Below are 12,367 nucleotides of genomic sequence, written 5' to 3'. Positions count from 1 at the left end.
GAATAAAATCCAATCAAATGTGATCCTCAATGCCGACCGCTGTAATTTGGAACTTCTTGTGATCAGTGGTTCTTGTTCTAAAACTCCTTTCTCCATGCTTCTGAAATTTGCATTCTGCTGATAGTATTTACTGCATTTGCATGATTGGAGCACAAAAATCCTCTGCTGGGAGACTGAGCATCCAATGGATGTGGTGCATGCCTAGGCCCTCCCGGCCGTTGGATCCACCTGCAGTGGATTTGCGTCCATGGTTGGAAATGATATTTGTTATTTGTGTGTTTTAAGTTGGTTTTTCTTTTTGAATTCTGGACACTATAAGTGTCTGGTGCTGATTAGAAACGAGATCTGGCCCACGCATTCGTTAATGGTCCTGGATCTCAGGTTTGGAACCAATTAGTTTATTGGTTTGTTTTAGTTTTGGTCCTGACTCCTTATGACCTGACCGATTGACCAAAACTGTACCAATTTACACCCCTACTTACTACCGGTACCGGCACCTGCTGGCTGCTGCTATTGGGCTGTCAATTTGCTGTACTTTCCAATTCCAATATAGCACTTGTAAGAACAACAGATTCATCCTCATCTGGTTTAGGCCTTCTTCTTGTGTGCATGAGATACTGATATATTTTTTTTTTTTCCAATTTTTAGGGCATATTGGCCCTTACATCGTAGACCCACATAGGGGCTAAACACAGACCCACACAGACCCACAGAGGAGACAACAGGGGCCCATGGCCACACTTCTTGGAAAGCAAAGAAATTGGTGCATAACTGCATACCAAGCACCGATGCACTTGTGAAGAGTTGATCAAGTGAGCAACCTTCAGGCAACAACTCCACTAAGCACTGCAAACGGCCAAGCCAAGGCCCAGGTGTGCATGACATGACATACTAAATTGATTAGCAACAAAATTTATTTGGGAGATTGTATACCATTTTGTGTTTATTTCAATTTAATTGGGAGAATTTATTCCATTCTTTATTTTGAGGCTTGATTCAGTTGGGCGCGTAGTAGCAGAGCGGACATCTTTCAAACTTATTTTCATGTGTTTTCTATATTAACCGTACATTTAGCATAAAGTTAATCTGAGCCATGAATTAATTTGTTATGATTACCGGTTCCCGGCTATTGTGGTGAGAAGTTCATGGTCCCTTTGTTGCTACGATTACTCCCTCCCTCCCCCTGACTGCCTTCTCTCTCGCTCTCCATTCCGTCTCGATTCTTGCAGACAACTCCTGTCTTATGTCCTCTCAGCTGCAAACCCACAGCACCCCCTTTCCCTGCTCCGTCTCTCCCAAACCCCACAACACGAGGATGCCATCATTGGAGTCGCTGATGAAGCTCACTTCTTCCTATGGCTGGAAAAGCTAGTAGTCACATAACCATGTAGGTTCTCCCTAACTCTCATCACTTTGTGGAAAAATCTTCTACCTGGCAGAAAGTTGTTGGGATGAAGAAAGTGGCATATGGGTTCTACATTAATGTTCTTAGAAACTATTGCAAACATGACCAAACTACCGAAGTCGTAGATATTATGCCTTGAATCCAATAAGATTCTCATGAAATTAGATTTCAGGAAAAAAAAAAAAAACCAGTCATAATTTTCTAATACTACATATCCCATCAGTTCTAAACACCCAAACATTGATCAAAGAGCTTATTAGAGCTCTCACTTGGAAGTCATAGCCCTTTGCACTTTGAAAACGAACAGAGTAATAGAAAACAGAAGTCTCATTATACTAATGAAACCTGTAACAATAAGCAGATTATTAAGGTAGATCCAATAATAAACGATGGCGCAAGTGAAGAAACTCCATTGATGAAGCGGGGAGAGGGAGAGGGAGAGGGAGAGAAGGGTGGGCAAGGGGGCTGCCGTGTTCATGGTGGAGGGCAGGGCAGGGCGGGGGATGGAGAGGTATGGATGGGAGAGAAAATGGTTGCAGCTGGTTTTAGAGGTAAACAGTTAAACGATTGACATGGGATGTGGTTAAATCAACGGTAGTTAGTTGAAGAATGTACTAGCAAACTATTTATGCATACGCACCGCCACCATTTTGCCAAATCTGTTATACAAAGGCTGTGTAGACATGACCTTTGTTGCGACTTTCATTTATTGCAGGGGATGTGCCCTAGCACAGACAGTCAATGTGGTTATGAACCCAAACTACCCTGAAAGACCACAATTTTCTGATATATCTGAGGAAACTCTGCATCTTTGCCATGAGTCCGTGAGGATTGATATTTCCAACATCCAAGGTTAGAATTCCATGTTCACCAGATGGCTGATTGGTTGTTCTTCAGAAATTCTCATATATTTATTATTTCTCTTTTTGTATGCAAAAAGTATTCTTTGTCACAGAGTAAACCTGTTCCTTGCCACTTGAGCTTTTTGATGTCTGAACTCAGTGGAATGACTTGGAAACCATTAACTCCTCTTTCACATTTTATTGATTTTTTTACAGGTGAGCTCTTTATCCCACAATTGCAGTTTCTTGATGATTATGGGGCCCAAGGTGTGATTTGAGAATTATCCAGTTGTTAACGAGTTTTAGAGGAGAATAATGTTGTCTTCTTTCTTGATAGGAGGGTTGTATTCCCCTGTTTATTGCTTTCAAGTCCTTAGAACATCTATGGTTGTATAGCACTTTTTAAAAGTGAATTAAAAGTAATGAATTCTTACGTCTCATGGATGTGTAGTTAATTTTATTTTTGTATGTATGGACTATTGAGGCAATTACAGGTAAATTATGGTTGTAAATAAAGTTACTTTATTTTTCCTCACATAAAATAATTTCCCCAACAGAAGGCCTTTCTCTTGGCGACGGAAAATCCTTTTTGGATGTGGTTTTTTTCTCCGGCAATGGCACCATTCCCTCTGAAAGAAAGTCGATCCAGGGGCACCGTCGTACTACAGAGCGTGACCTAGAATAAAATTCATATTCATTTTGATCCAGAACGGTTAGTTATTGCTGCTGTAGGGATACCGTTGTGGACAATAACAACCAGTCCACAAGGCTCTTGGCAATTATATCATATGTGGGTAGAGAATTAGGTGACGTCCTTTTGACTGTTTGGTTCAATGACTATATGGTTGTGGAATTATCTTCTTCCTTCCTCCCACAATCGATACAGAGCAGATGCAGAGATCAACTTCTTGACCCTGCGGCCTTCAGGTCAGGTTCGGCGATTCTAAGTACGCTTGCCCTTATACCCCATCCCCCATCCCCCATCCCCCATCCCCATCCCCATCCCCATCCCCATCCCGTCCTTAATTTTAATCTTGTAGATTGGTCTTCTGGTTATGCTACTCTTTTTCCTTCTCGTTTTTCTGTTTTACACAGCTTTGAAAATCCAATTATCTTCCTCTATGACTAACATGGGCTTTATCTATATTAATCTGGTAGATTTGTGTTTTTCATTTTCCTTTTTCCTTTAAAACTCCGTCCTCTCTTTGTAAAGGTTGACAAATGTTCATATTTTCGTTCATATTTTTTCTTAGGGTATAACGCAAGACTGAACCCAAAGCTGAAACTGACAATTTCCAAATTCTCTGCTTGCTGTGTTTTGGCAGTCTTGAGTATCTATGCGGCTGGTGTTTGATCACTGAGGATTCCTTTGGTTCTCTTTCTTAGTACTGGTCCCAGAGTTGAAACCGATCATTTCCAAATTCGCTTGCTCTGTGTTTGGCAGTCTTAAGGCTCTAGATAGATTGATGTTGTCTTGTCTCTTCAATGAGTATTGTAATGACGATGATGCTCTTGTTGCACTTGCTGCGATTAATATTCTTCTCTTTTTAGTTTTGGGTCGATTTAAGCGTATATACTCTGGTTATTATTATTATTATTATTATTATTATTATTATTATTATTATTATTATTATTATTATTATTATTATTATTATTATTATTTGTGGGGAGAGGATAAGGTGAGGAACAAGAGGCCCAAAGCCAATAGCTCTTGGGAGCAAGAGCTCTACCGCATCAAGCTCCTTCCAATGGCCTGAGCATTTGTGGACTTCTGGTTTGGGCTACTTTATACACAGTTGACTCTGATCAAAACCTGGTGTCTCCGGTGATTAAGGTTTTTTTATTAATTTTTTAATATATTAACATATATATGAAAATGAGATTAGCAGGAGGTTTCACCGGTGCCTCATCGACATCATACAATTTGGAGAGGGGAATACATGCAAGGAGATAGGGGGTCACAGCAGGACCCTCTCTTCCTTCACCAAACTATCCGTGAGATTATTTGTATGTTATGCAACCTGTATCCTCGGCCAATTCCTGTTGTGGATCAGTGTTCTCTCCAAACAATGATCTTATATGTTGGTCACTACATGGGGCTGTAAGATAGTATGCAGGGTTATACCGATTTTTGAAGGGTCTTACAGTTTTTTGGGTACCCTGCAAATCCAACATTGTGGAGGACGGTTGAACGATCAGATTTTGTAGATCTGAGCGCTCTTCCCAATTCACAAAATTTTAGGTATTTGTCTTAGTTAGTTTATTTATTTATAGTTATTTTTAATGGGTAAGAAGGGGATAGAAGGTTTGAACTTAAGACCTCTTGGTGAGCATGGGCTTACCAACTGTGTTGCATAGTTGTTGTCATTTTTATACATCTTTATACAATAAATATCATGTTTATGATGAAATAATCATTTGAGTATGACATGAATAGATTTATTGTTTGTATTTATTTGTGAAAAATGACATGATTCATACTTTCTAAATTTTATTAAATTTGAGAATAAAAGTTTACTGTGTTTTAGATCTCAGTGAGATCTGCGTCATTAATTTTTTGGAGTTTTGAGTTTTGGGGATTTCTAGGGAAAAAATCTACAAAAAATGTATTATGTTACTATTTTAATTAATTTTTAATTTCACAAATAATTTAAAAATGGCCAACAAATCCCTGTCATCTTACACAGCCATTGTGCCAGTGTGCAGCCAATGGGAGTCTATGCAAAGGCATTTGGGCCAGGGGAGGTAGTGTAGTCTTTCACACCTCCCACTGTTTGGGCATAAAGTCATGCAAGCGCGCAGGGTTTATTTCTCATTTAAAAATTTAAGAAAACATTTTGAATTTGTGAATGATTCCACGCTATGGTGTACAACCTTCATTATTTCAGAATTTTTTTCATAGTTTATTGGCAACAAATCCCAAAAAAAAAAAAAAAATTGCATTACGTTAGAAATTCAAAATTTTTTTGAAGTATTTCAGTAATTAAAAATAAAATATAAAATTTAGAAGGTCGAAGCATACTGTGTTATTATGCATGATCAATTAAAATTTATTTTTTATTATTTTAATAGTAATTTGGTCAAATAAATGTGACTTGAATAAAATTTTTGATACTTTAAGTGAAAATTTTAAAATAATCTAATACAATTAAAAATTTATTATTTGTATGAAGATGATTTATGATATTTAGTAATGCGTTTTTTTTTTATTATTATTTTACATGTTTTCAATTTTAATTTTTCAAAAAGAAATTCCTACATTTATGTACATTTAATCATGCATGATCTAATATCATACTATGGTTTTTTGAATTTTAAGTACTAAAAGCTAAAGAAAACTATAAGAGTTTATTATTATATTATTTATATGAGATTTATTTTAATATATTTAATTATCCATGATTATGCCAATTTATATTTCATCATGGATAATAGTAGCACTTTACTATTTTCCTTTTAGTTTCATAGCATATTGACTGTTGTAATGATTTATGCCTTTTCTTTATGGAAGTTTTGTTTTGCTATTGTTCTTTCGCTTTTTAAAGTTTTGATAATGGTTGTTTATGGTTTTATATTTTGATTACACCAATGGGGTTGGTAGCTTAGTGGTGAAAATACCCTTAACCCATCACTGCTTTTGTTATGATCACTATCATGGAGCACCATTTTCTTGTTACAAAAAAAAAAAAATTATATTTTGATAACCATTTCATCAAGGTCCTTTTGTGTTATTTTCTCTCTTTTCCTATTTCTTTCAATGTCGAGCTAGTTTTGCACATAGGGGAATTTCGGTAACTATTCATGTTACTAATTCTTATGATATGTATTTTATTTCCCCTAATCCTGTAGAATCCCTATTGAAATGCCCAAAATGCCCAAAATACCTTTGAGCTGAAAAAAAAATAATGCCCAAAAAGACATTATGTATCAGAGATTTCAGGTGGCAATTATGAGGGAACCAATGAGACTGTGAAGAAATGCTGAATTGGACCCCGCTCCTTTGAGTCCAAAATCTTTCCGAGCAAGTCGGAAGTGGAAGGATAGGTATTCTACGCTTTATTTTCATTATTTTTCTTTCATAATGTAAATATAATATGTAGATATCATGTACATTTCCATACACGTGTTATTATTTCCTTCGATCCCTGATTCCCTCTATTTTATCATGCAGATTATGTCGGCTTATCATGGTCTTCAGAACATGATATATATATATATATATATATATAGAGGAATAGGTATTCTTCGAGACCCTGAGATATACAAAATCCTGTCGAATCCTTGGCAGAAGAAATGGAATCTTTCATTGTGGAATTCTGATCGAGGTATTTTTTGCATTGTTGGGATTCTGGTGAGGTATGCATTATTTTATTCAACATTGTGAATATCATGTCTAAAGTAGTTTTACTTCTTTTACTTTATAACATGATAATACATTATATAGTTAATGTAAGTAGCTTCACATGCGTTATTTATTTCTGACCTAGCTACTTAGGGTCCTAATCTCCTAGACTAGTGTTAGCTCTTTATTACTTTTCTATGCATGTTGGTATACATGACTAGTTAGTATGACTGGTAAGAGTATGAATAATTTAAATAGAAGGAAATTCTCTCTCGAAGATTGGATGCCTAAACGCTTTCTTAATGTGTTTACGCATACTAGAGATCTAAAATAAATATAAAAAGAGAGAACTGCTTAGAATTGTGAGATAGTGGAATAATTTATAAAGAATTGACATGTTTAAATTATATTTTATAATCACAAGTTACAATATTGAAAAAAAATTATCAAATCCTCATAAAAGTAAAAAAAAGATAAATGAAGAACCTAAAAGAACCCCAACATCCTTCTCTCTCCTTACTCTCCTTCCCACCAACAACTCGCACCCCACTCCTGAGCTCACCCCACCCTTCCATCTCCCGCTCTCTCCCCCTCGACCGGATTAAATGGTCAAGGCCAGTTCCACGATGGATTTTTCAGTCTGAAACTGTTAAGTTTGTCTCGAATTCTTGACCCGTTTTGAAGATTGACCCGATCCGACATATTTTGGTGACGACCCGAATGAGAATTTTTCTGAGATCTGTGATGGAAGCAGAGGGGTTAGGCCGATAGGCCCAAGCCTAGAGCCCATCACTGATCTCGTATGGGGGTGCGGGGGCTACGCTCCCGTGGTATGGTTCGATCAGATTGACCGCGACCCAATGGGTCGACCCACGATTTTGGAGTATATATAATGTACTATTGCTTGTTGAGAAAGTCATTGTATTCCAGGGTTTTCACGCAATTAGGGTTTCAGGGCGAGTTTTTCCTCGCTGCTGCTAGGGTGTAATTTCTTTTCTGCATAGTGAATCATCTTCTTCTTCGCCCGAGGACGTAGCACATCACCCTGGTGTGTGAACCTCGTTAAATCTCTGTGTCGTACGAATCTATTGCCTCTTTATTATTCGTGTTTCTTGGTGTTTGATCTTACAAACTGGTATCAGAGGTCTGAGTTACTTCGATCCATGGCTTCAACGAAATACGATATTGATAGGTTCGACGACAACATCAGTTTTAGTTTATGGCAGGTTCGAATGATGGTTGTTCTCACGCAGCAGGGTTTGAAGAAAACCCTATTTGGAAAGGCGGAGAAATTGCAACTATGTCCGATGATGATTGGAACGATTTGGATGATAAAGCCCTTGCAGCTATTCAGTTGTGTCTTTCGAATGATGTTCTACAGAAAGTTCTCTCAGAGAAAACGGCTGCAGAGTTATGGGTGAAGTTAGAGAACCTCTACCTCACCAAATCCCTCACCAATAGGTTGAGATTGAAGCAACAACTGTATACCTTTCATATGGGTGAAGGTACTTCTATTAAATCCCACATATCTGAGTTCAATTCTATTGTTACTGATTTGAAAAGGATAGATGTTAAAATAGACGATGAAGATTTGACCCTATTATTGTTATGTTCTCTGCCTCCATCTTATAAGCATTTTAGGGATACCATGATTTATGGTAGAGAGACAATCTCTATTGAGGATGTCCAAACGAATCTGCAAAGCAAGTAAAAGATTGATGATGAATTGACATCTACCAATAAATCTGATGCTGTTGGTTTGGTAGCTATAGGGAGAACGAATGAAAGGGGTTCAGATGGTGACAAAAAGAAGGCTAGATCAAAATCTAAGCACAAGAATTTAGCCTGCAATTACTGTAAGAAAAATGGGCATATTAAATCTGAATGCTATAAGCTTTTAAATAAGCAGAAGGCAGATGGTGGTGTCCAAAATCCACAGAAAAGAGATGATTCTGTAAAAGCTAGTATTGCTGAAGATGAGAGTGAGTCTAATATGCTTTTGGTGACTGATGATAAAGTTAAATCACAGGATGAATAGATTCTTGACTCTGATTGTTTCTACCATATGTGTCCCAATCGTGAATGGTTCTCCACATACGAATCAGTTCAAGGTGGAGTTGTGTTGATGGGAAATAATGCTTCTTGTAAGACTATTGGAATGGGAACGATCAATATCAAGATGTATGATGGCATTGTCAGAACCTTGTCCAATGTCAGGCATGTCCCTGATTTGAAGAAGAATCTCATCAGTTTAGGCACTATTGATTCAAATGGGTGTAAGTATACAGATGAAGGTGGAGTCATGAAGATCAGCAAGGGTGTTCTCCTATTGATGAAAGGAATCAAGTTTGACAGTTTATATGTGTTGCAGGGTAGTACAGTCACTGGGTCTGTTGCAGTAGCTTCATCATCTATGTCTGAATCAGATGTCATAAATTTATGGCACATGAGGTTAAGCCATATGAGTGAAAGAGGGATGGCATCATTAAGTAAAAAGGGTTTGTTGTATGGTCAAAGTACAGGAGCAATGGAGTTATGTGAGCATTATGTGTTTGGGAAGCAGTAAAGAGTTAGTTTCAGTACTGCTATTCACAGGACCAAGGGAATTTTGGACTACATTCATTCAGACCTATGGGGGCCCTCCAGGGTTGCTTCAAAGGTCGCTGGTGCAAGATACTTGCTTACTTTCATTGATGATTTCTCTATGAAGGTTTGGGTCTATTTCTTGAAGCACAAAAATGAAGTATTTGTCACTTTCGAACAGTGGAAGAATTTTCTTGAGAAGCAGACCAGAAAACAAATTAAAAGGTTGAGAACCGACAATGGCCTAGAGTTTTGTGAAGGTGACTTTAATGAGTTCTCCATAAAGTCGTTAAAACACCCCAACAGAATAGAGTGGCAGAGCGTATGAATAGAACCTTGTTAGAAAATGAGAGGTGTATGTTATCAAATGCAGGATTGGGCAAGGAGTTCTGGGCATAAGCAGTTAACACAACAACATTGTTGGTGAACAGATCTCCTTGCACAGCTATTGAGTGCAAGACTCCAGAAGAAGTTTGGTCAGGTAAACCTGCAGACTACTCAAATTTAACAGTATTTGGATGTCCTGCTTATGCACATGTAAATGAAGGGAAGTTGAAACCTAGGGCTAAGAAATACATTTTTCTTGGGTATGGATCTGGAATGAAGGGATACAGGTTGTGGTGTCCTGATCCAAAGTCTCTAAAATTTCTTATTAGCAGAGATGTTACTTTTGATGAATCTGCTATGTTGCATCCTAAGAAAGAAGCTCATATTCATTGTGATGAAGGTCAAAAAAAATCTAGAGAGAAGGTGGAGTTTGAAATTGGTGGTTCATCTTCAAACAAAGCATAATCTACTTTAGTCCAGTTGCCTACTTTTACTGAAGGAGATGATGCTCAAGAGAATCAAGAAGAAGAGCGGTACAACATTGCCAAGGATAGACCAAGGAGGAATATTAGACAACCAAAAAAATATGGGCATGTTGAATTTGTTGCTTATGCATTGTCTGTTGCAGATACAATTGAAAATAGTGAGCTTGCAACATATTCTGAAGCTGTTGCTTCAATTGATTCTACAAAATGGTTGATTGCCATGAATGAGGAGATGAAATCTCTTCATAAAAATCAGACTTTGGAGCTTGTGAAGTCGAGAACAGGGAAGAAAATTATTGGTTGCAAATGGGTCTTCAAGAAGTAGGAATCTGTCTCAGGTGTTGAAGATGCTACATACAAGGCATGTTTGGTTGCAAAGGGCTATAGTCAGGTACAAGGAATTGATTTTAATGATGTTTTCTCACCTGTTGTTAAGCATAGTTCTATTCGTGTCCTATTTGCTTTAGTTGCTATGCATGATTTGGAGTTGAGCAACTTGATGTGAAAACAACATTCTTGCATAGTGAACTAGAAGAACAGATTTATATGTATCAACCTGAAGGGTTTGTTATTGAAGGTAAGGAGGACCATGTATGCTTATTGAAGAAATCCCTATATGGTTTAAAACAGTCTCCTAGACAATGGTATAAAATGTTTGATTCAGTTATGGCTAGTTTTGGATACTCCAGGTGTCAATATAACTGTTATGTTTATTTCAGAAAGCTCTCTGATGGGTCATTCATATATTTGTTGCTTTATGTTGATGATATGTTGATTGCAGCAAAAGATAGGAATGAGGTCAATAGGTTGAAGGAATAATTAAGTTCTGAATTTGAGATGAAAGATTTGGGGGTAGCAAGGAAGATCCTTGGTATGGAGATCAAGAGGGATAGAAAAGCAGGGAAGCTGTGGCTATCTCAACAAAAGTACACTGAGAAGGTATTGAATCGTTTTGGCATGAAAGATGCCAAACCTGTAACTACTCCTCTTGCATCTCATTTTAGACTTTCAACTGCTCTATCACCTAAGACAGATGAAGAGGTGGAGTACATGTCACGTGTTCCATACTCTAGTGCAGTTGGCTCCGTTATGTATGCTATGGTTTGCACTCGTCCTGACATTTTACAAGCTGTCAGTGTGGTGAGTAGATATTGTCATGTCCAGGTAAAGCTCATTGGGAAGTAGTGAAGTGGATACTTAGGTACTTGAAAGGGACTTCTGGTGTTTGTTTGGAGTTTGGGAGGAATGGTGATAGTTTATCTGGTTATGTTGATTCAGATTATGCAGGTGATATTGACAAGAGAAGGTCACTCACAGTCTATGTATTTACTCTTGAAGGAAGTACGGTTAGTTGGAAAGCTACTTTACAAGCTAAAGTTGCATTATCTACCACTGAAGCAAAGTATATGACAGTGACTGAGGCAATTAAAGAAGCTATTTGGCTTAGAGGTTTGTTGGGAGAACTCAGCATGTATCATGGGGTGACTGTTGTCCATTGTGATAGCCAGAGTGCTATTCACTTGACTAAAGATTCAATGTATCATGAGAGGACAAAGCACATTGATGTTCAGTATCATTTCATAAAAGAGATAATTGCTCAAGATAATATTCAAGTGTTGAAGATTGATACTAAAGACAATCCAGCTGATATGTTGACTAAGTCTTTATGTGTTGGTAAGTTCGAGCATTGCTTGAACTTACTTGGTGTTTGTTGTGTTTGAGTTCAGCCCTTTGGAGGGCTATTGGAGAAGATGAAGATATTAGCTATTTGTTGGAGGAGAATTCAAGGCAAGGTGGAGATTTGTTAAGTTTGTCTCGAATTCTTGACCCGTTTTGAAGATTGACCCGATCCGACATATTTTGGTGGCGACCCGAATGAGAATTTTCCTGGGATCTGTGATGGAAGCAGAGGGGTTCGATCGGATCGACCGCGACCCGATGGGTCGACCCGCGATTTGGAGCATATATAATGTACTGTTGCTTGTTGAGAAAGTCATTGTATTCCAGGGTTTTCACGCAGCTAGGGTTTCAAGGCGAGTTTCTCCTCGCCGCTGCTAGGGTGTAATCTCTTTTCTGCATAGTGAATCATCTTCTTCTTCGCCCAAGGACGTAGCACACCACCCTGGTATGTGAACCTCGTTAAATCTTTGTGTCGTGCGGATCTATTGTCTCTTTATTATTCATGTTTCTTGGTGTTTGATCTTACTGTGCCTTTTGGGTTTGAAACATTTCTCTCTCTTCGTTTTACTTTTATTCCATTTCAGTTTCTCACTTATGTTCTCAATTTAGATTTGTTTCTAGTGTGGCCGAACTCTGTTTCAGTTCTCACTTGAGTCCTCTGAGTTTTCTTTCTATTTCGTCTTTATAAGAAATTTCTCTTGGT

The 12,367-nt window shown here is 37.8% G+C and overlaps 1 long non-coding RNA gene across 3 annotated transcripts; it reads left to right on the top strand.

Moving 5' to 3' along the window:
* Nucleotides 1–6: 6 nt before the first annotated feature.
* LOC122070769 lies at nt 7–3,797 on the top strand. 3 transcript variants are annotated; one of them, XR_006137968.1, is made up of 4 exons: nt 7–872; nt 2,121–2,257; nt 2,464–3,174; nt 3,573–3,797. It is a non-coding gene; the product is annotated as an uncharacterized LOC122070769 (long non-coding RNA). The 3 variants fall into 3 exon arrangements; XR_006137967.1 differs by having other exon boundaries at nt 2,464–3,179; XR_006137969.1 differs by having other exon boundaries at nt 2,464–3,194.
* The last annotated feature ends 8,570 nt before the right edge of the window (nt 3,798–12,367 follow it).

The sequence above is a fragment of the Macadamia integrifolia genome, unplaced genomic scaffold (assembly GCF_013358625.1).
Source record: "Macadamia integrifolia cultivar HAES 741 unplaced genomic scaffold, SCU_Mint_v3 scaffold_100A, whole genome shotgun sequence".
NCBI lineage: Eukaryota > Viridiplantae > Streptophyta > Magnoliopsida > Proteales > Proteaceae > Macadamia > Macadamia integrifolia.
The sequence above is the reverse complement of the archived record's forward strand: the minus strand, read 5'-3'. Positions and strand labels throughout refer to the sequence as shown.